Source organism: Vombatus ursinus, unplaced genomic scaffold (assembly GCF_900497805.2).
Source record: "Vombatus ursinus unplaced genomic scaffold, bare-nosed wombat genome assembly UNPS02014779.1, whole genome shotgun sequence".
NCBI classification, from domain to species: Eukaryota; Metazoa; Chordata; class Mammalia; order Diprotodontia; family Vombatidae; genus Vombatus; species Vombatus ursinus.
Genome location: NW_020954557.1, coordinates 50,113,488 through 50,135,095, shown reverse-complemented (window position 1 = coordinate 50,135,095; position 21,608 = coordinate 50,113,488). Strand labels below are relative to the sequence as shown.

At 39.4% G+C, this 21,608-nt stretch overlaps 1 protein-coding gene across 1 annotated transcript in view; it reads left to right on the top strand.

Annotated features, from left to right (window-relative positions):
• XIRP2 (xin actin binding repeat containing 2) overlaps nucleotides 1–21,608 on the top strand; it is a 382,450-nt gene that overhangs the window by 298,434 nt on the left and 62,408 nt on the right. The gene's annotated exons all lie outside the window — the stretch shown is intronic.

The following is a 21,608-nucleotide window of genomic DNA, read 5'->3' as shown; positions in this document are numbered from 1 at the left end:
TGGCGCTTTATCCACTCTGACACTTTTGCTGCTGATGCTTTATAAGATGCTTTGATAAAACATTATTGTAATAAGCATATGTCAGATGCCAAGATATCTCTTCATCTAATAATGCTGGAAATAGCAACAACCAAATGAAATTGAAAAAGGAAGTATGGGCACATTCGCTAAATCTTCTGGGAAGATCCCAAAGACCAACTAGAACTGACAACTGCTAATGCAGGTAACCTAAAGGCCTTTCCATGTAAAAGGCAACTTTTCTGAGGCCTAATGATAGAAGAAACAGATAAGGGGCACAATATTCTCTAAAATCCTGGATCGGGGTGAGGGGTTAAGGAACTATTTAAAACATAAGAGAAAATCCTTACGGTATAACCACAGGATGTGAAAAAAATGAAGTATTCTAATTTCAGGAGATTCTCATGCTAGGAGATCCCCTGCTAGGCACTAACTGAGAAGAAGCCATTGAGAAGGAGGAAGATGATCCCATTAGTTTATGATATACCAAACCAACCAAAAATCAAACAAAAAACAAATACCAACGCTCTAGAAGAATCCAATTAGCCATTCTTCATTACTCTTTATTACCAGAGCAAATGGGTAGTATTAATCATCACCCCCACTCTCTACACTTGGGACAAAGATGCTGATCGTAGCAGTAGACATGCTGGCAGCTGCTCTTTTCTTAGTTTTTTTTTTTTTTCCCCTCTTTCAAGGCTGTCCATAAAGTGCATTTTAACCTGTTATCACCTACATAAACTTACTATTGGTGCTAGGGAGAATACTGTGATTTTCTATGAGCTTGGTGTATCCTTGGCATGGCTTTATCCAGAAGGCTGCCTGCTAATACCCACATCCGGAGATTAGCTGATTTCCTCATCAGGGTCACACACTTGGTTCTCATCCACATAGCTGGCATGATTTCTTTTTCATTGCTGAATGAGAGGGTGAAGCTCATTCAATTTCTCCTCCTCCCCCAGTATCTCCTGCTTAGTGTGGAGGTGACTGTGAGCTCTGAAAGGCTGTACAGCAGAGCAGAAGCTTCTGGAAGTCCCTCCTGCCTTCAAATTCAGATCTGACACTAGATTACGTGTGTGTAAGAGAAGCCAACTAGCTTAGTGCTGGAATTCACAGTACCACTTCATTGGGTGGTGGCAGGCGATGGATTTTTTTTGAGGCAACTAATGAAGAAGCCTGAGGCAATCTCTGTGTTGCAAAAGGAAGCTACCACACTCTTGTCAATGAAATAATGGATCCTTGATGTACTGAATATTTGTTAAATTGGAAAAAAATGCTTATTAGAAGTGATGGGATATAGCAGATAGAGAACCCTGCACAAAGTCAGAAAGTCCTTCCTTGGTTGTTTACACAACTAGGGCTTTCACTTAATGTCTCCACTCAAAGGGCAGCTGTCTAAACCTAAGTTGCTGAGGAAATACTCATCTGTATTGATAGAAGGATCATAGCACAGTGAGACCATGCTATCTAAGGACTGATTGAAAGATCTGGAGATGTTTAGCCAAGAAAAAAGATCTTAGGGAATAAGGAAATGACCTTAGAGCAGGTATCCTTAACCAATTACAGGGGAGATATAAGCTTAGATGGAGAAAAAAAACGATATAAAACTTCATTTCATTAGCCTCTAACTGAAATTTAGTGCTTCTTTCGATTACAGTTTTAAAAACAAAAATTATAAGAAGGGCTGCCTAGGCTTCACCAGATTTTGCCAATGCAGTCAGTCCACAAAACAAAAGGGTTAGGAATTCTTGCCACCAAGTCAACTTTCTTATTTATAAATAAGGAAATTCAGGCCCAGGAAGGTTAAGTGACTTGCCCAAAGTCACACAAGTGGTAAGTCTCATTGATGAGATTTAAACTCATGTCCACTAATTCTAGTCAATGCTTTCTTGTTTACTTTCATTAGGAATATTTTTCTTAATTGATTTTCATAAAATCATAAGGAATCATCATCAGAGATATCATAATTGTATCTGTATGATTGTTCTGGAGAAATGCTAGTAGTTCATGCTAATGTATATCTGTATATATGTGACTTTTTCCTCTTTGAAGTGTATTCTATGAAAATTTTTCAACAACTACTCATCACTACAACTACTATCAAAAGACACTTCAAAGAGGAAAAAGTCACATATATACAGATATACATTACCATGAACTACTAGCATTTCTCCAGAACATTCATACAGATACAAGTACAATCCTCTCCTTAATCCCTACCTCCAACAAGGCGTCAACAATTATACACCTATATGCCAAACAACCAATTTTATTTTCAATTATTATTATCATTTATATATTTATACTTCATTTATTACTAATTAATTAAATTTTCAGCCATTTGTGCAGCCAGTTCTAGACTTTCAAACCCTATCTCTAATAACTTCTACAAAAATACCCCTCCACAGTAGAAGAAAGGTGCTTCTCCTGTAGGAGCCCAAGGATTTCTAGCCCTAGGTCAGTTACATTACTGTAGCAGTAATCCAGGAGCAAGGTCACACATTGCAACAAAGAGTGAAGTGATGGGAAAGCCTCTAAGCCTGTTCATGGGGAGAATATTCGTGAAAGCCAAGAGAAGTCATTCCTTCCCATGTGTCACACATGGGGATAGAGATGCACATCTGAGCAGGGATGCAACACTTATCTTGGCTCTTTCCCAGAACAATTCTTCAAGAAGATGGAAGGGAAGTGAGCCCTGATACCAGCCCCTTGCCAATCTTCCTTCTGGGCCAATCACAAGTACCCAAATACCCCCACATAGACACAGACATCCCCCACCTCCACCTCCCCAACCCCCCACACACCCACCAGCCAATCACCATCAGTCTTCTCCCTTACCTACCAATCAAAGCTTTTCTTTTGGACTAATCACATGATCCTTTCTCAGTTGATTAACACCCTGGTTTCAAATGAGACAATCAGCAGTTTTCCCTGTCTCTTCCCTGCTCAGTGACAACATTTAAAATGAGGTCATATTCACACTTTAGGAGGGAGAAGCTGGGAGATGCCTGCTGGGTTGGAGGGTTGCTGACTTGGACTCTGGAAATGGCTAAACTTGGACCTGGTCGAAAGAGCCTTATCCTCTCTTCCATCAGACCCCATCCATGGACCATAGCCAAGGTGCCTGGTTGTCACTAAACGTCCATGGTCACGTTCTCTTCATCTTACCAATGTTTCTATCAATGGAGAGGGTTATGGGGTGACGGGGTAAAGCTGCAGAAGCACTTTTTGCTAAAAGTCCATGGCCAGTTCTCTGCATCAACAGTAGAGGACTAGGTGAGGGAATAAAGACTTGTCACTAAAGGTCCATGGATATCTCTTGTGGTTCCTATCAAGGCTCCCTTCAATGAAGAGGAGAGGGAGATAGGAATGAGTAGTTAAAATCTTGTTGCTAACAGTCCATGACTATATTCTTGGTATCACTAATAGAGGAGGAATGGATGAGGGAGTGAAAACTTGTCATTAAAGTCCCGTAGTAGGCAGCTAGGTAGTGCAGTGGATAGAGTGCCAAGCCTGGAGTCAGGAGGACCTTGGTTCAAATCTAGCCTCAGTTACTTACTAGATGTGTGACCCAAGGAAAGTCACTTAAACCTTTTTGCCTCAGTTTCCTCATCTGTAAAATGAGTTGGGGAAGGAAATGGCATTCCAGTATCTTTGCCAAGAAAACCCCAAATGGGGTCACAAAAAATAAGACACGACTGAAAACAACTGAACAACCACAAAGGTCCATGGTTATGTCCTCTGTCTCTAAGGCTACTTTCATCAGAGCCTTGATTTTGATCAAATGAGTAGTTAGATCCTTGTTGTAATGGTCCGTGGACATGTTTTCCACATCAGCAGTAAAGGAGGGCTGAGTGAGGGAGTAAAGACTTGTCACTAAAGGTGTCCATGACTATGTCTCTGACTCCTATTGGGGCTATCTTCAATGAAGAGCAGAGGAAGATTGGGATGAGCAGTTAAATACTTCTTGCCAATGAGCCATTGCCATGTTCTCTGCATCCTTAATGGAGGACTATGGTAACGGAGTAAAGCCACAGTTCAGACACCTCCTCAGTTGAAGTTGACATTGTAGTGGTGGAAGGATGCTGGGGAGCTGATGCAGGGTGTAGAAGAAGCAAGCAAAATCTCATGTCCTTGGCTCAGGGCTCCTTGGTTCTTCCTCTGGTATAGGGAAGGCCATTCGTCCCCTTGCCTTATCTCTAGTCTCTCAGCAGCATTTCCCCTGTGTCTTGCTCTTCAGAGCCTTTGCAAAATCTATTCCTCCTGAGGCTCTTGTGGAGATTTTGAAACCTTGAGTAACCCTGTAGCTGGGGTCTGTTCAACATGGTCCTGTGGCATCTAAAATTTCCCAAATCCCTATTCCTGATGCCCTGTGGCTTACCCTGGAGAGGATTGAACTGCAAGATGGCTTTAGAACGCTCTCCATTGTACCACCATTGCCTCTTCTGTGGGGTGTTGCCTATAGAAATCAAGGATCTTTTCTCTATCCCATTATTGCTTCCTTTTATTTGTACCTGAAGGATTTGTATGATACAGTGGGAAAAAAAAAACCCATCGAATGGGGAATCCAAGGCTTCGTTTAAATCCAAGCTCTATTATTTAGTACCTCTGTGACCTTGGGCAAATTCTTTAATCATTTTGGGCTTCTGCATGGAACAGTGAAAAGAAGCCTGTCCCTGAAGTCAGAAGACCTGTTTCAAATATTCTCTTTGACACTTATTGCTTGTGTGACCTTTGGGGAGTCCCTTAACTGAAGTCTAGCTTTAGATTTAGGATAACTCTATCTATAAAATTGGGAGATTTTTTTAGATGACCCCCTAAGGTCCCTTAAGCTACCGACCTCTAACATTAGGAGTCAATGATTAATAATGTGGGACACGGTAAGGGGTGGGTGGGTGGTAATGTGTTGGTACATTGGTTATCTATTTCCTAACAAATAAAATATATTCTTTGTGTAACTGTGGGCTGCCTGAGGTGTTTTATTTGATGGAAGCCTTCCCTCTTAGTCCAAACACAGTCAGGTAAAATGATTGTGATATAGCTCTCTCTGTTTAGTCTCCATGGTCCTCCCAGTATGACTTTTAGATCCCCACTCCCATCATGCTCCAACCCCAACGAAGTTAGCAAATTTCAGTTTATATGTTGAAACTTTTGTTAACTCACAGAATAGAGTTGAATATACTGGGTAACCAGGGCAGTATTTGTTTGGAATCTGAATTCTGAGGATTGAAAGCAGGGAGAAGAAGTAGCATGGGGCATAGAAATGAATTCTCTAATATCCTAAAATCACATGGATCAATCTAGAGCACTAGAAAGGAAATAATCAAGATAATTAAGAGGCATATTTGCAGCTTCACACAATTAAATGCAAATTTGCTCTTTAATAAAAATCTCTTTTTTTTTTTAATGAAAATTTGGCCTTTTCATGCACTAGAAACCAAGCTTTACTAGGAAAAAGTCAGTCAACTAGAGATTTAAGCTGACTATGTGCACAGCTGATTTTTGTTGTTTTGATTAAATTGACCATTTCAGTTTTTTTATAAGTCAATTTATTCAGACATCTAGTTTGGAGGATTTTTTTTAAATCAAATGGAACATTTGTTCTAAACAGACCAAGTTAGCACAGTCAAAAAGTAGATTTAGCATCTTAGAACCAACTAGATACAGAAGGGGGGAGATGGAAGCCGATTTATACACACACACATATTGTTTTAACTATCACCTAATTTCTATCTAATAATGTTCATTCATTTTTGTGCTCACTAATAACAGTATGGTCATTTTATTGGAAATGGGTGACCTGCTAAATTCTTGGGTTACAAGGCACTTTTTTTTTTTTTTGGTTAGGCAATGGGGTTAAGTGACTTGCCCCAGTCACACAGCTAGTAAGTGTTATGTGTCTGAGGCCAGATTTGAACTCAGGTCCTCGTGAATCCAGGGCCAGTGCTCTATCCACGGAGCCACCTAGCAGCCCCATACAAGGCACTTTTTAAAGAAGTCAAATCCTTTAGTTGATATTCAGTCGTTTCAGTTGTGTCTGACTCTGTGACCCCATTTGAGTTTTTTTTTTGGCAAAGATACTGGAGTGGTTTGCCATTCTCTTCCCCAGCTCATTTTACCAATGATGAACTGAGTCAAACCGGGTTGTGTCGGAGGCCACATTTGAACTCCAATGTTCCTGACTACAGGCCTAGTATTCTATCCGCTGTGCCACCTAGCTGCCAAATCCTTTTACTAAGAGAATATTAGAATTAAATATTTTAGTTTCATACCCCAGATAGACTAGTAACTATTCTTTTTTTTTTTAAGGCAATTGGGTTAAGTGACTTGCCCAGGGTCACACAGATAGTAAGTGTCAAGTGCTTGGTATGAAGCCAGATTTGAACTCAAGTCCTCCTGACTTCAGCGCCAGTGCTCTATCCACTGAGCCACCTAGCTGCCCCTGGAAGCTACTCTCTTGAGAGCAAGGGGTACTATGCATATCTACAGTTGTGTTCAGGAGAGTTGTAGGTGTTTTGTTTTGGTTTTTGTTTGTTTGTTTTCCCTAAAAAAAAAAAAAAAACCTACCTATTTAACAATTCCTAGCATGGAAAACTTTTCTGATTCTGAAGCCACATTTCTTCTTCATTCCTGTGATGTGGTTAACTTTTCCATATCTCACAGGGTCTCTGTTGGTTTAGGCAAACAAGGAGAAAATAAGTTCAAAAATGTCAAGAAAAGAGGGATATTAGATATATTTTACTGTGGTAGAAAGTCTCCTCTCTTGCCATATTTAAAGAATATTTGAATAGTCCTTTCTAGGTAGCTACAGGAGCCTAAAGAGGAAAATGAACAGTTAAAAAAATTTTATTTTTTTATTTTGGTTTTTTTTTATTACCTAGATCCCTCCCAGTATCCCTCCTTTTACCCCCTCCCAGAGAAGCATCTCTTATGAAAAAGATTTTTCCAGAAAAAAGAAAAAAGAAAAAATTTAATAAAACCAATCAGCACAGGGGCAACTAGGTGGTACAGTGGTTAGAGCTCCAGCCTTGGAGTCAGGAGGACCTGAGCTCAAATCTGACCTTAGGCACTTGACACTTAATAGTTGTGTGACCCTGGGCAAGTCACTTAACCCTGATTGCCTCATGGAAAAACAAAACAAACAAACAAACAAAAAATCAGTATAGCAAAAGAAACTGATGTTATATACAATGTTCCATACCAGTGGACTCTTCCTTGCTCCTCATTTCTACAAAGAAACTGAGTTGGGTATTTTTTCATATCTCTTCTTTAGGACCAAGCCTATAGTTTATAATTTTTGTAATATTCAGTGTTTTTTTTTTTCTAGCTACAGTATTGTCATTTCTGTATATAGTTCTTTCTGGTTCTTAGTTCACTTTTTATCAGTTCACATGGGTCTTTCAATGCTTCTCCATGTTCATCATTTTTATTATTATAGCCCAGTAATATTCCATTACATTCATGTTACATAGTTTACTTAGCCATCCCCCTACCAATGGGCATCTACTTGTTTCCAGCCTTTTGCTACAAAAAAAGAGATTAAAAATAAAAACCTATAAAAATAATGCAAATGTGAAGTAAAACCATATTATAAACATTTGAGATATTTCCATGTAGTTTTCATCCTCCCTCTGCTCCCTTTCTCTTCCAAATAACCAAGTAAAAGCATATCTCAGAGGGTGCAAGGCCAAATATTCTTTCTTTTGGCTTTATCTTTCTTTGTTCTTTTTCTTCATTTTAAAATATCTAAATGAGGATAAAAATATATCAAACTTGAGCTTATGACAAATTTGGATCTGGCAACGGCATTTGAGCGTTGAAAAGAATGAATTTTATTAACAGCTGAGGAATATTCAAATATTGAGTATGATAAAAAATGTATCCATGCTAATAGTCCTGAGCTTCTGATATATCTATTGATATAGAATCTTGCACACTAATCAGTCCTTTTTACCCTATCAGTTTTGGTTCAGAGAATTGTAATATATCATTTCTTTAGAGTTAGACAGTTTAGTTCATCACTCGCCTAATTTGGTTCTAAATCAATTTTTCCTGTGCTAAGTATGATCGTTTTTGTAATGCACTCAGGATCAAATAGGTGATTAGGAGAAGACATGCCTGCTTGAAAGAGGAGGGCCAAAGGAAAGATGCCTTTCAGGCAGAAGAAATAACCCAACCTTTTGGTATCAGATAAGAGTCAAGTTACTCTTAAAGCGCAAGCTTCCACCCAGGTCATCTTCTTGGCCTGGACATCTGTCTTTCTGGGAGTTTCCACACATAGAATGCGACTTTGTCACACTGAGTTCTTGTGTACACAGTTCTGGGTACAACCTTTTTTGCATTAAATGTTTTCAGAGATCTGTTAAGCAGACATACCCTCCGCCATGACAGTATCCCTTTGGGTTTTCTGTGAGAATTATTTATCCTTCAAATCCAGCAATTCAGCTGATGTTTATATATGATACTTGAGGGTTTACAAAATGCATTTTTACATGATCTTCTTTGAACACAAAATGCTCACCATTTTGTTGTGTTGTTTAATCATTCAGTCATGTCTGATTTTTTTGTGGCCCTATTTGGGGTTTTCTTGGCAAAGATACTGGAGTGATTTGCCATTTCCTTCTCTAGCTCATTTTACAAATGAGGAAATTGAGGCAAACAGGGTGAAGTGACTTGCCCAAGGTCACACAACTGGTACGTGTCTGAGGCCAGATTTGAACTCAGGTTTCTTGACTCTAGCCCCAAAGCTCTTTTCACTGTGCCACCTAGATGCCCCTCTCCATTTTGCAATCGAGGAAACCAAGGATCAGAAAAATGAGGTGACTTGCCCATGGTCACATCTGGTCTCAGAGACAGGATTTGAACCTGGATGTTCCCAGCTCCATGCTTAGTATGCTATCCACTATGCCACAGAGCTGAGAGATCCCTGGAGGATGGTCTATTCTTTATTTTTTAAATCCTTAACCTCAGCTGAGAGCTACTGAATTTAAATGATACCTCTCTTATCTGAGACATTCGTTACCTTAAGCTCCCTTTTGATATTAGGAGCACAAAAGTTACCACAAAGTTTAAAGAGGTTTACATGCAGAGATTGGCTTTGGACAGAACAGGAGTTTTAGATGCTGACCTGAAGGGTACTTGACTCTGAACTCACCAGACAGAATCTCAGGGATCAAATCTTCGTTCTGGCTCCGGCTCTGGCTTTAAGGCATGACCCTGTCTCCTTTGTCGTGTTACTAAATCAAGCCGCTGGGCTGTGTTTATAAACAGTTGCTGTAACCCAGGTTCTTCAAATTAGATTTCTGTCCTACAAACATTTCAAAGACAAGACTTTTTTGTTCACAAATACTAAGGACATGTATATGTGCAAATATACATATATACATACACACATATACACACACATACACACGCACGCATGCACATATATATGGGGGAATAACACCAACACATAGCTCTACTAAATTCTAAATTTGAACTGAACTAGTAGAGCCCTTCATAGTTCAATTTGAATATCCTTGTTTTCTTCAAATGAAGTTTTAAAATAGAATTCTTTTCTATTTTTTTAGACTATATTAGTTATCAGAATGGTGGGCAAACTGGCAAGAGTCTAGTCCCCTTTTATCCATGACTAATGCAGCCACAAGCTATTTTCCTTTTCCCTTTTCCCACCTTTTTATTATTTGCATTTTATTTATTATCGCTTACTAGTAAATCTAGGGCAACTAGGTGGTTAGTGGATAAAACACAGACCCAGAGTCAGGAATATCTGAGTTCAAATCCCTCAGACATTCAGACACTGACCCTGGGCAAGTCATTTAACCCCTTTTTGCCTCAGTGTCTCATCTGTAAAATGGGGACACATTGGACAAAGAAATGATATCTTTGCCAAGAATGTAGAGTTGGACATGAATGAATGACTAAACAACAAAAATTAAATCTGTACATACTTTCCAAAAGCAGTTCATTGCAGTTCATAATTGTCATCTATTTATGCCTACGTATATATATATATATAACAGCATCACTGAATCCCATTTGACGTATTAATACTGTCATTTGATCATTTCAAAGGAGAAACTGATGGATGGATGGCTGTGCTTTGATACAGCCAAGGAACTGAAATGTCATCCCTTCTGCTTACTGTATACATTTGGGCTGCATGTCAAAGAAAGAAGAGCTCTTTGCCCTCTAAAGATTGCACTGTACGTGTTGAAATGTCCTTTGTAGATGGAAACTTCTAACAAGACAAAGTACAAGAGGAAACTAAGCTTTTGTATGTACAGAATGAAATGTCTTGTGTACAGATGAGAAGAAAAGCTTTTACTCTTTCTATGTAGAATATTGTTCTTATTACTAGAAATATTACATTCCCCCTAAGTAGCTTACAATACTTACAAATACAGCATTTATCTTTAAATTATACATATATATGTGTCTAATGTCCCCCATTAAAATTTAAGCTTTTGGGGACAGGGAATTGTACATTTGGTATTAATAAATGTTAACTTCAATTGAATCCTGAATATCTAATAATTACAATACACACAAACTTAAAAAAAAAAGCTGTGATTTTAATCAGTTTGTGTACTCCCAGCTCTATTACACCTTAGTAGGTAGGGCCTCTTCATAAGTTGCCAGAACCAAAAAAAAAAAAAAAAATCACATAGTAACAAACTTTCAGATGCTGTCTTTATGTTTCTTGCCTTATTCCTAGATGACAGACACAGTATTCAAAGGACAGTATTCACCAGGACAGTATTCAAAGCCTTTCTAGCATTCAAGAACATTTTTTCAGGTATTCTCCACCTCTTAGTTATGACTACTGCTCTAAGAAAGAATTCCTTTCACAGTCAGCAATTGTCAGACCTTTGAGCAAGTGATTGATAGTGTTGAGATAGGCCAAATTTCACTCAATAAAACAGACATGCCTTTCTCCCAATCTTAGCAATGAGAGAATGAGACTTTCAAGCACATTAACCTTTGCAGAAATTTCTGACCCAATATAAACATATAAATCTAACAAAAATAATTTCTATAATTTGACAGCATGATTTTTAACAATACAGCTAAATATATAGAGATACACGGCTTCCCTACAAAGAATGTAGAATTAGGTTATAAATCATCACTGTTCCCAGGACCCTGCTGAGAGTCCTTGACAGTTCAAAACAGTGTCAGAGGAAGAGAAAAAGAAGAAAGAAAAGGAGGGTCTCAAAAATGGACCCAGAGAATTTTGCAATGCTGCCTCATTCTCAGCTCTAAGAAAAGCAGCCTACCTTCTGACTTCATGACTCAACTGAAAAGGCCCTTTCCAAAATTAAAATGATCATTTAATTGTGAAATCTAATGACCTTTTCTCATTCTTTCTTATCTTTCTGATGCTCCTGACCTTCCTGTCTGTATGTGTGTGTATTCCCTTTTCTGGGTTTATGTGACACTTCTCTTTCTTGGTTCTCTTCCTCCTACTCTAAATCCTCTTTATCAGTCTCCTTTGATGAATCATTATCTATGTTACTCCTCATAACAGTGGGTGTATACCCAAGGCACTATCTGGGCCCTATCTTCATTTCTCTGTAGTTTTTCACTTAGTGATCTCATTAGTAACCACTTTAATTATCATCTCTTTGACTTTATTTCCATATATACCCTTTGTTCCTATTGAATTTTCCCTTGCAACAAAGAAAAACAGTTCAAGAAAGGCAACCAACAGGTCAAATCTGTTTTGCATTCAGCATCCTGCATGCATAGTCTCCTACCTTTTTAAGAAAAGCAAGGAAATGCATTTCATCCTCTCATCTCTGGTGCTATGATTAAATATTTTATATTTGTATAATAATCTCTAATCGTTTCCAGAATTTGTTCACATACATTATCTTATGTGGCCCTTAAAACAATCTTCTGAGTCTGTTATTCTCATTTCAGAGATAAGGAAATGTAGGGACTCTAAGGTTAAGTGTCTTGACTAAAAGCATACATTTACCAGGAGTTAGAAATAAATGTTCCCCAATTGATAAATGGTCAGAGTATATGAACACGCAGTTTTCAGATGAAGAAATTAAAGCTTTCTATAGTCATATGAAAAAATGCTCTAAATCACTATTGATTAGAGAAATGCAAATCAAAACAACTTTGAGGTACCACATCACACCTATCAAATTGACCAACATGACAGAACAGGAAAATGATAAATGTTGGAGAAGATGTGGGAAAATTGGAACAGTAATGCATTGTTGGTGGAGTTGTGAACTGAACCTACCATTTTGGAGAGCAATTTGGAACTATGCCCAAAGGGCTATAAAACTGTGCATACCCTTTGATCCAGCAATACCACTGTTAGGTCTGTATCCCAAAGAGATCCTAGAAAAGGGAAAAAGACTCTCATGTACAAAAATATTTATTGCAGCTCCTTTAGTGGTGGCAAAGAATTGGAAATTGAGGGTATGCTCCTCAGTTGGGGAATGGCTGGACAAGTTGTGGTATATAAATGTAATGGAATACTATTGTGCTATAAGAAATGATGAGCAAGCAAACTTCAGAAAAACCTGGAAAGACTTGTAAGGACTGTTGCTGAATGAAGTGAGCAGAACCAGGAGAATGTTGTACACAGTAACAGCCATGTTGTGCTATGACTAATATTCAAAAACTTAGCTTTTTTCAGCAATGCAAGGATCTAAGACATCTTCAAAAGTTTCATGATGGAAAATGCTATCCACATCCCAAGAAAGAACTATGGGGTTTGAATGCAGGTCAAAGCAGACTATTTGCTCTTTTTTTTTTCTTCTATTTTGTTTTGTTTCTTCTTTCTTGCGGTTCCTCCTATTGGCTCTAGTTCTTCTTTGCAACATGACTAATGTGAAAATATGTTTAATAGGAATGTATATGTATAGCCTATATCAGATTGCATGCTGTCTTGGGGAGGGAGGGGGAGAAAATTTAGAACTCAAAAGCTTATGGAAGTGATTGTTGAAAACTAAAAATTAATTAATTAATTAAAATAAGTAAACAAATAACAACAAAAAATAAAAATAAATAAAATTGGTTTTTACAAAAAAAAAGAAAGAAAGAAAGAAAGAAATGACAAGTTGCCCAACTCCTAATTGTAAGCTTTTCTTATTAGGGTCAAACATGTTTAAATTGGATGTAAGATCATAGAATTAAACATCTAGAGTTAGCAGGGAACTCAGAGGTCATCTAGCTCATAACTTTAATTTTTCAATTGAGGAAATTGAGGCCCAAGGATGTTAAATATCTTATCCAAATTCACAAGGGGGTGAAGTATTGGAGATGAGATTTGAGTTATAATCCTCCAAGTCTGTAACCATTGTTCCTTCTATTACGCCACCCTCCATCCTTTGTTCTTCAAACTTGTACCCTTACAACAAAATAAATGAAAGACAAGCTCCACTGTATTTTTTTCTATTTGAATATTTTCACCAATTACATGTAAAAACAATCTTTAACCTTCATTTAAAAAAAAATTTAATATTCCAAATTCTCTCTTACCCTCCCTCCCCTTCTCCATCATTGAGAAGGCAAATAATTTGATAATGGTTATACATGTGCAATCATGCAAAACATATTTCCACATTAAGACATGATTCATTTTAACAGGTAACCTGACTAGCTAACTATTTTGATGAAAAAAGCTGAGCTGCTCACTTAAGATTAACAACAAACACCGATTTGGGTATCTTTCAATAGAGTCTACATGGTATTCTGTTCAAGGAGCTAAGATTTAATAAAATCTGAATTCATTAGTGCAGACAGATAATTCACAGGAAAAGAATGGGGAATTTTTTGTACACTGAAGAGTTACAGTGGCAGAAGAGAAGTCTTCATCAAACTTGAACAGGAGGAATGATTTATTTTTTATTGGAATAAGGTTTTGAAGGAAAGGTGAGTTTCTGAAATAACTGATGGTTGTTATGGAACATATATCCATTTTACATGATGGCAGCATTCACATAAAATAGCTTATTACTTGATATTTGGCAACTTGCTCAATAGCATATTAAGAAAATATACTTGACTTCTCTCCACCCCATATACTCAGGATTGTTTATATTGGCAAGAAGTAAAATCATAGAATTTTTAGACTTAGTGAAGAGGGTGGGGGTTTTGGGGTGCTTCTAGATGCACAGAGGCACCCCAAGATCACAGGAAAAAGCCCAGATCGTGGCGCGGACCTGCCTGAATAAATTCAACTCAGATCTTCTTCCAGCCAGAGAAAAAGTTTATTAAAAATATAGCATATAGGCCAGACTCCAAAGGAACCCAAACATCAGTGATCTAAATGGGGTTTAAGGTGGTCAGGTGACGCTCATAAGGACGAGCAGCATAAGGCAGTCTAGAAAGCTCAGCATGTGAGTGGGGGCTGGGGCTAAGGTGGTCAGCCCAGGTGACACCCATGGGCATGGGGTCTCATCCTCTAGGGGCATGAGAAATTCCCAGCCTGAGTGGGGGCTGGGGTGGATAGGCCACGTGATGTCCATGAAGACAGGCAGGCATGAGGGGTCTCAGTTTCTAGGCTTGAGAACAGCTCAGCATCTGAATAGAGGTAAAGATGAATCTTAAGTACAGAGATTGGGGGGGAGGGATCTTAGGAGTGGCCAAGCAGTTTGGAGTGATGGGAGGAGGGGTCTAAGGAGTGGCCAAGCAGTTTGGATTGATGGGAGGCAGGGCCTAGGGAGATCTGGATGGGGGTGGCCAGCAAGCTGGGGTGAACGGAAAGCCTGGGTCCCAGACTTTGTGGCACCTAGCTAGGGTTAATGGTAATAAATGGCCAAAGGCCACAGGAGGGTGAAACAATGGGAAAGCCCAGTTGAACGGGGGAGGTGAGCCCTTTGGAAAAGGGTCCAGGTGAGAATTTCCCTTTGGAATGTCTGAGTGATTTGAACAGACAATGAGAATAGATAATGAAGGGAGCTGGAAGTGGGGGAGGTTTGCTTTCAAAGGGCTTTTAAAGGGAAATAAGGCAGTTTCTAAAACTTTAAGGGTTTCCTGGGACCAGTAAACAAAACTGAAGCCAGGTTCTTTTTAGGGGACGGGAGGAAAGATGTCAAAGAGAGATAAGTGAGTCTATAAGGAATCTAAAAGTTTTAAGGTTTTTCTGGGAGTTGTAGGTAAACCTCTTCATTTCAATAAGAAGAAACCATAGGATTATAGATCTAGGACTGGAAGGTATCTCAAACACCATGTATTTCTTTAATTTATAGATAAGAAATCTTCAACATATAAATAATATACTCAGAGAGGGTAAGTAACATACCCCTAGTTACACAGCTGGTGTCTGACAAGATATTAACTTTGGTCTTTCTTCCTATTGGGTATGTCCAGAACTTGAGCCACTGTGCCATGTTCTTGAGAGGTAGTGGGGGGTTAGTGAATCAAGAACTGGCTTCAGAGTCAGGAAAACTTGGGTTTTTCTGCAGGGCTGAAATTTCCTTTGGGAGGTCATTCAATTTAACATTCATTGATTAAACGCCTACTTTGCCAGACACTCGAGATCAGGCAAAAACAAAACTATCCCAGTATTTGAGAAGCTTATATTCTACTGGTTCTGAGGACTGGGTTTAGTGAGGTGTGAATGGTAGATGGCTAGTAGTAGAGTGAATAGAAAGCTAACCTCAAAGTCAAGAAGAATGAGATTCAAATCCAACCTTTGACACATACTGGCTATGTGACCCTAGGCAAGTCATTTAACTTCTTAACACCTTAGGAAACTACAACTGTAAGTTCAAAAAGAGTTGTTGATGTACATTATTTTGGAAAAAAGGAATTTTCCTTACCAGGAATTCCCTATAGCAATGAAATCACAGATTCTATCTAAAAAGTTAGGGGGAGCAGAGAGAATCTCTGTTGTTGTTTGGTCATGGCCAACCCTTCGTGACCCCATTTGGGGTTTTCTTGACAAAGATACTGGAGTGGTTTGCTATTTCCTTCTCCAGCTCATTTTATAGATGCGGGAACTGAGTCAAACAAGGTTAAATGACTTGCCTGGGGTAACACAGCTATTAAATGTTTGAGGCCAGATTTGAACTCAAATCTTCCTGACTCCAGACAGACGCAGCACTCTATCCACTGTGTTACCTAGCTATCCCCATAGAAGACCTTAAATATCATCTAATACAATCATACAATCCCTTAATTTTACAGATGAGAAAACTAGCTCAGAGACATGAAGTGATAGGATGATTGAACAATCTTGGTATCATAGGATGGGGCAAGATTTTAGTTCATCCAATGAACTCCTATCCCATGTGTAAAGGCCTTCTAAATATCCCCCAATCCAGAATCATCTAACCTTTGCTTAAATGATGGGGTAAAAAAATCAAAATATAAACATGATTTTGCCCATTCAAAAGGTTCCCTCCTATTCTTCAGTTAATAAACATCTCAGTATAGTGACTGGAGTAAAAATGTTAAAAGGGAAATTGATTTTCTTTGAAAAACATTTGATTTTTAAAATTCTGCTGTGGATATGAGCAACAAGATGGCAGACTAGACATTTTCTCTCTAATCCCCATGATCTCTCAGACCTCTCTGAAACAAAAATCATACGCCAAAGATAAAGCAACCATGTTTCCATGGTCTAGTACATCTAGTATCCTAAAGATTAAAACAACAACACCACCAACCAAAACCCAAGAACTGATGCTCACTGATCCTGAGCTCATCCAGCACCTCTCCTCCACCCCCTATGCTATTGGCAGTGAGACTGCTCTAGCAGACTCAAGGACATGACACAGGCTTACGTTAAAAAAAAAAAAAATCCTGCAACACCCCCCTCCCCCATCTCTTCCAGTGCCATAGATCCCTAGCTGCAGGCTGTGGAAGTTTTCTCAGGCCTCAATAGTCAGCTTGGTGACAACCCTTCAGGAGCCAAAGCTTGCCAGGGGCTGAAACCCAGAAGCACTGGTGCTGCTACCAGTGCCAGAAAAAGCAGGCTCTGAACTGTTGGTAACAGGCCAGAGAGCTAAGGAGCAGAGGGAATGGGACAGCTGACCAGGTTTGGACATAGCCTGAGGAAAAAGCACAGCATCTAGCTGGAGCCAGTTGTGACCAACCAAAAATCAGCTGGCACAGACACCTGGTCTGGACAACTGTGAATTACCTATTCGAGAAGAGGAGGAGATACTTGGAAATCCAACCCCCAAGGAAACCACAATTACAGGGGAAGGATTCAGAACTCAGGGATAAGAAATTAAAGTATGGAGGGGAAGAGATTGAAAGTAACAAATATTCCATAAAGAAGAACTCTCAAAGATACTGAACTTATAACAGACAAAGAAACAACAGAAGGAAATATGGCCTCCAGATATAGTAAATGAGTTCAGGCATCTATGAATAAATAGTACAAAATGAAGACAAATGGTCCCGCATTTAATGAGACAGAGGATTCTGTGGAATTTGAGAACATGAATTAAGGACCAGAAATGAGCGGAAAGCGAAGTCAGAAAGAGAAGAGCCTACAGGGGAGTGGATGGGGTGGGAGGGTGAAGATTGAAAGGGGAAAGAAAGGAAGATCTTATTTTGGAGATGGGGAAGGGGGTTCCACTGATGAATGCTACCATTGATGAAGAGAAATGAGGACCTTACATTAGAGGGAATAACTTCAAAAATATAAAATAACCAAGCTATCAGAATGAGGAGGTGTGAGCCCTGGAAACTGCAACCCTCCTTGGGCTTTTCTTTCCCCCATGGCCAACTCTCTGGAGTCCGCTTAAGGCATCTACCCATCCCAGTAATCCTTTCAACGGGCCTTTCATTGTGGCCTCATGCCCAAACTTCCAATTCTCTATTAAGTCTAACCTAGCCCAGCTCTTCATTGTCTGGATGGCCCCCAGCCACTTCCCACCCTTAATTCCATCTAGACCCCCTCTTTGTTCCCACAGTCTTCTGTATAAAAGATCCATCCTGCCTCCATTAAAGTGCTCAGATTCCATCTGGCTCACTTGTCAATACAAGTGTCACAACAGTGGGGAGTCTTAAAATCTCACCCACCCCAGCTGGGTTTTAATAAACTTTGTCTCTGGTTGAAAGAAAGCTTGAGTTGAATTCATTCCAGCCAGGACCCGTGTCTTCTCAAGAACAGAGAGATCTCCAAAATATTTATATCAGCCCATCAATTGGGCATCTACAAATTGTGGTATATAAATGTTATGTAGTGTATAAACAAATTGTGGTATATGAATGTAATGGAATATTACTATACTGTAAGAAGTGATGTATGTCATGAATACAGAGAAGATCTGAAAGATTTTTATAAATTGATGCAGAGTGAAGTAAGCAGAGCCAAGAAAACAATACACATAGTAATTTACAACAATATGATTGGAAAACAATATACATAGTAATTTACAACAACATAAATGGAAAGAACAACACACCAAAAAAAAATCAGAAATAAATGTTACAAAATTATAAAGATCAAGTGGGACTCCAATGAAGAGATAAGAAGATAGGTGGCACACATTACATGTGTTTTTTAATTTTCTCAATATATTGATCAATTATGCTGACTCCCCACCCCCCAAAAAAAGAAAAAAAAATATCATTTGTAATATGAGATGGCTCTTGGGGTGGGGCAGGGGAAGAAAGAGGAGTACATGGGATACTGTAGTGATATAAGAAACAATAAACATCAATAATTTTATTTTTTAATTCTTCTGTGAATTAAAAAAGGGGGGATATTAGTCAAAACAGTTGGAATGAATATTTACTTGTAAAGCTTTTTTCATTCATAACTTTTTGGAGTAAATCTATGATTTCAATGATAAATACAGCTCAAATGTGGAAACCCTCTACTAATGCAGATCAATACCTGCTCTGCAACTTATAATATCAGATATTATCCTGGAGCCCTGAAAGGTTAAGTAAACTGCTCAAGGTCACACAACCACTTTGTGTCAGAGGTAGACTTGAACCCAGGGCTTTCTGAATCTCCCCAGACTCTATCCCAGCAGTTTTAATTGCTCCGTACTCCTTGGATGAGATAAATCACTATGTATTCCTTCTGGTGAGAAGGGAGACCTCTAAACATTAATTACCATCTGTTCTCCCAATGCAGCCTAAGATCCTCCAGGCCTTACCTTGTGTCCTATATCTATGTCCAACAGAATCCTGGGTATTGCCTTACATGCCTGCTGATATATCCTATGGATCCTTGAGTCTTGTCATCAGCCTTGCTATTGCCCCTCAACCATTTTGGGGCCTGTTCACTTACCCTGAAGCTCAACTTTTCTTTTAGCTTCCTCTCCCTAATTAGAGTATGAACCTCTGGCTTTCATTGAATGCCCAATTATAAGCCCAAGCCTCTTTGGCTCTTTGTTTGGGTTTTGATGACTCAGAGCATAAATAGCAATTGTTTTCTGTTTGGTCCAGAAACCCTGAGGTTCTTTATCTCACAAGCTGATACTTTCATGATGGGAAACTAGGCTATCTTTTGTTGCAATTATTACCTAGCCATTAGTCATTGAATGGATTTTGTCTCAGAAAAACCAAGATCTGGGAAAGACCTTAATTTAAAAAGACCAAGGTCACCCACTACATCATGGGCCATTGCCAGTTGTCTTGACTTTTGTCTTACCATTGGATTCCTATAACTCTGGAGGAGAGAGTGAGGCTGATGACTTTGTGTAACACTGCCTCACTAAAATTCAATTGACTCCCAAGTCCAGACATCACCTTTCTGAGGTCATTTGTTCTCTTCCAGGATGAAGGAGAAACAACAACAAAGTGTGAGCTCCTTGAAAGCAGTGACTGCCTCACCTTTCCTATGTCCCTAGAGCTTAACACATGTTTTTTCATTCATTCATTCATTCATTTACTGCCTTTCTGGCAATAAAACTTTAGCAGTCTCCAGTAAGGTTTGAATTGGCCGTAAAGACTCTGGGAGTTCTACTTCTTCTCAATTTGGGAAAAGAGGAAACTAATGCAATATAAAGACTGAAAAAGGGCAGCTAGGTGGTGCAGTGGATAGAGCACCGGCCTTGGAGTCAGGAGGACCTGAGTTCAAATCCAGCCTGAGACACTTGACACTTACTAGCTGTGTGACCCTGGGTAAGTCACTTAACCCCATTGTCTAGCCCAAAAAAAAAAAAAGAAAGTGAAGGGGTTTACCTTTGCCCCTTTTCCCCAAAAGGAATTTGGCTGTCATTTGTTGACTTTTTGATATGCATCTTTCCTCCTAGGCCCTGAAAAGAACCTGGCTCCTGTTGGTCTCTCTTTATCTCCCTTTGAAAGCAAACTTCTACCTTCCAGCTCCCTTCATTACCTATTCTCATTGTTTTTTCAAATCTCTCAGACCTTCCAAGCAGGATTCTCACATGAACCCTTTTTCTCAACCACCTACCCCCTTCAACTGGCCTTGCATTGTGGCTACACCCAATCTCCCTTCCATTGTTTTACTTTCCTGTGGCCCCTGGCCATTTCCCACCCTTAATCCTAGCTAGGCTCCAGGAGGTCCAGGACCCAGGAGTTCTGTTCACCCCAGCTTGCTGGCCACTCCCATCCAGATCTCCCTGGGCCCTTCCTCCATCACCCCAAACTGCTTGGCCACTCCTAGATTCCTCCCATAGTCTTAGCCCCCATTCAAACGCTGAGCTTTCTTCACACCCAAAAGGCTGAGACTGTCTCATGCCTGCCCGTCCTCACAGGCATCACCTTAACCCCCAGCCCCCATTCAGAAACTGAGCTGTTCTCATGCCTAGAGGCTGAGACCCTCATGCCCGCTCGTCCTTACGGGCGTCACCTGGCCTCCCCATTCAGAGGCTGAGCTTTTCTCGTGCTCGTCCTTATGGGTGTTACTGATGTTTGGGTTCTTTGGGAGTCTGGCCTATATGCTTTATCTTTAATAAACTTTTTCTCTGGCTGGAAGAAGATTTGGGTTGAATTCATTCAGGCAGACCGGCATTGTGATCTGGGGGGGTCCCACCACCCCAAAACCCCTACTTCTCTTCAAAAGGTATGGGTTTACCCCCCATAGAGCAGAAGTTTTGAGGATCTCTTTACCTAAATAAACAACAAATCAGTAAATAAGTAAACAAACAATAAATAAAAATAATAAATAAATAAACAAATAAATAAATAAAGTAAATTTTCAAAAAATCCAACAGTCTACATGGCAGGATAAGGACCAGACCTGTGATTGCAGAGGGAAGTCTTTGGTGAGAAAATTACCCCTATTACTGCAAACTGGCATCTTCTCTGAAACTTAGTCTTAGAGAGTTATCTACAGAAGCCAGTAAGAAGTTAAGGTGCTTGCTTAGGGTGACACAGATTCTCTATTCACTATATCATGGAGCTTCTTAGCATCACATGGTAGAGGAAAAACTCTGTGTTATGTATTTTACTATGAGAAATATGGGGTAAAGGAAGGACTAGCAGAGGTGGGGAACCTTCGGGCCTCATGTGGCCCTCTAGGTCCTCAAATGCAACCTTTTGACTGAATCCAAATTTCACAGAACAAATCCCCTAAATAAAAAGATTTGTTCTGTAAAACTTGGACTCAGTCAAAAACACGCACCCAAGGACCTGTAAGGCTATATGTGGCCTCGAGGCCATAGGTTCCCCACCCCTTGATCAAG